The sequence below is a fragment of the Tiliqua scincoides genome, chromosome 3, assembly GCF_035046505.1.
Source record: "Tiliqua scincoides isolate rTilSci1 chromosome 3, rTilSci1.hap2, whole genome shotgun sequence".
Lineage (NCBI taxonomy): Eukaryota > Metazoa > Chordata > Lepidosauria > Squamata > Scincidae > Tiliqua > Tiliqua scincoides.
Window position 1 is genome coordinate 100089420 of NC_089823.1, and position 3081 is coordinate 100092500.

The window sequence follows — 3081 nt, forward strand, 5'->3', positions numbered from 1 at the left end:
CCATTTTTTTAGCATGATTTTTTAAAACCCCTGTCCCTGCCCCCATACTTTAAGTTATCAATCTGATCAGATTCATACCATGCAGCACACTTGAGTATATGAGCTCAGTTTCTTACAACCCAATCCTGTGCATGTCTACTCAGAAATAATTTCCATTTTGCTCAATAGGACTTACTCCCACAAAGGCGTGGATCGGATTGCAGCCTTAGATAGGGTAGACTTTATACCAAAATGAATGGTAGTTGTGCCATTGATTTCAATAGAGCCTTCATATAGACACAGCACATAATACTTCATTGTAGCACACCACATGAATGATTTACATTTTCAGTTTAAATGGAATTCATTTGGCTTATCTGCAGTGAATGTAAATCACAACTACTACTCTTTCCACATAAAGGTTTTTATAAATCCCTAAATAGTTTGGAGCCCTGCCCCTTCCTCAGTTCCCATCCCACTTTGGCACACCTTCTTTATAAAAGACACTGAGCTGCTTGACAGGCAATCTGTCAGCTTGGGATCTGAATCCTTGGCATCTAGATTAATTCAGTGGATTAGTTCACTTTCCAGGTAAAAACATGCAAGCCTTTTTATGGGATATTCAGAGAAGGAAAAAGGTGATATACTGATGCGTAAGGGGTATGATGGGGATTTTAAATGTCATGTTTGTTTTAAATACATATGATGTATCTGGGATAAGGGGTACAATGGGTGGTTGTTAGGTCAAACAAGATGTGTGATGAAGCAGTAACAGATAACTCACAGCAGTTAAGCGTAAATTTGAAAGGAGACTTCAGCATCTGAAAGACTAGTGGACATTCTTGTAAAAGATTTATAGAGAACAGGATGTAACTTCCAAAGGGCAGAACAAGAGTGCATGTAAAAACGCATTTAGAATTCAAAACAGAGATAAGAGGTAAAAGCAGAATTGAATCCAGGACCAGTGAAGTGATGGGTGTTTGAACAGTAGCCCCATCCACTCCGCAGTTTAGGCCCCATTGAAAGTTCTCTCGAGCAGCTTCCATTCTTTTCAATGGTGTTTGCACCAGAGATTTTCCCAAGGGAAACTGTTCAGCATTATTCATGCTTTGCTGTTTCCTGTACCACTGGCATTGGAGGTTGAGAAGCTCATCTATCAGTTGGCACATTTATCCGTATTTGTCCGGTTGTACATCCTCAACTTCTTGCCTTGCAGGTTTTCAAGTAGGCTCTTTCAAGAGCAGAATTTCACTTAAGACATTCTGAAAATGAAAGAAGAAAAAAGCAAAAGCCAAGCATACCCTATTTCAGAAATGATTAAGGGCCCAATCCTATCCAACTTTCAAATGCCAGTGCGGTTGCAATGCAGCCCCGAGGAATGGGAACGAACATTCCCTTACCTTGGGGATACGTCCATGACTGCCCCCCATGGCAGGATGCAGCACATGCCGTTGGCACCAGCACTGAAAAATTGGATAGGATTTGGCCCTAGATTAGGAAAGGATGTAAAACCAGAGTGCGGAGTGACACTCAGTGACTGTTCCAGAGAGATCTGCTGTAGCAAAAATCAAGCAAAAAATCATGCAAATGAGGGTTCACATGGAGAATCCAGTTCTCATGGGAGGCTGTGAATGCGAAGGGTGGCAGGGATTTGAACCACACTGTTGCCTTTTGGCTAAACTGGGATATAGTCTACTTGGAACCACTCTAAGAAAATAATCTCTGTTAATTCTGCAGGGTTGTCAAAATCTCACAGCCTCTTCCATTTTTTGCTGCTAGAAGCAGAGGTAACATTAATGAGGGAAAAGCTGTCTGCAGTTCCCACACCATAAGATATTCATAGATCACTTTCTTCCCCTCTCTATTTTCTCCAGCACCATCACTGTAGTTGCCTCTTACCCTATATTGAATCAAGCAGTTGTGCTTGTTATTTCAGGGATACAGCATTTATGAAATCATTTCAATTTTAGCCAGTGTTTGAAGTTAGAAATTGCAAGGAAGGGACAAACAAGTTCAGGCTTAAACCAAAGAAGACAGAAATGCTCCTGATGGATAGAACTGCTAATGTGGGAATAGTTAACCAGCATCAGACGGAGTAGTGCTCCAGTTGAAAGTTCTGGCCTATAGTTTGGGGGTGACTCCTGACGCTGGTTTTTTTAAGGTGGCTGCCCAAGTCAATTTATTCAACATTGGTTGGTGTGCCGACTACATCCATTGCTAAAGACATCAGATCTGACCATGTTGACATAAGCTGGCTGCTGAGAATGGATTCTTGCAGTGTGCTCTTGCACTGCTCTACCTTTGAAAGGTGCTCAGAAACTTCAGCTAGTCCAGAAAGTTGCAGTACCAAAATGCTGTCTGGTGCAGGGTATCAAGCTCATGTAACCTTGCTACAACAGCTGCTACATTGTTTACTTACCACCTGTTTTCGAACCCAATGGTTTTAATTTTGAAAGCCTGAATTGATTCAGGAGACTTCTAATCTGCATGGACAGTTGAGTTTTTATTCCTGCTGTTTTAGTGTGTTAATGCTGCTTTATCATCTTCTATTTTGCTTGTGGTTTTATTGTGTTCTTGTGAGCCACTCTGAGAGTAAGTTTGATAACAGAAAGATGGCATGTTCATTTTAATGCGTTTCATTTCTAGAATTGGCATCTGTGAGATTTGTTTAAATGTGGAATAAAGGTTAAAGTGCAAGTCGCATTGTCTAATTTCAAATCAAAGGGATCCGAGAAGGATTTAGATACATTTGCTTAGAGATGTTAGAAAGATGTATGGCTTGGAAAAATCATTTCCAACTTAGATTTTTGGAAATCCCCCTTCTAAGAATAGCACTATTCTTGGTAGAGAAAAAAAGACAGATTTTGAAAAATGTGATACTTACTAGAACGTGTAGGAAAATTCAGACTTCCCTTTGGAAGAGGATTTGTCTTCAGCATTAGCTTGATGCAACTGTATTCATTTACTGTACTGTGGAACTAGTGCCTGGAGCTACTAGAGTTCACCTACTAGAGTTCATATTTATGTCAGGTGGCCAGATAATTTAAATGGGCCATTTAATCATTTGGCTTCTCTGGTAACAAAACGATAAATAAGGGGATG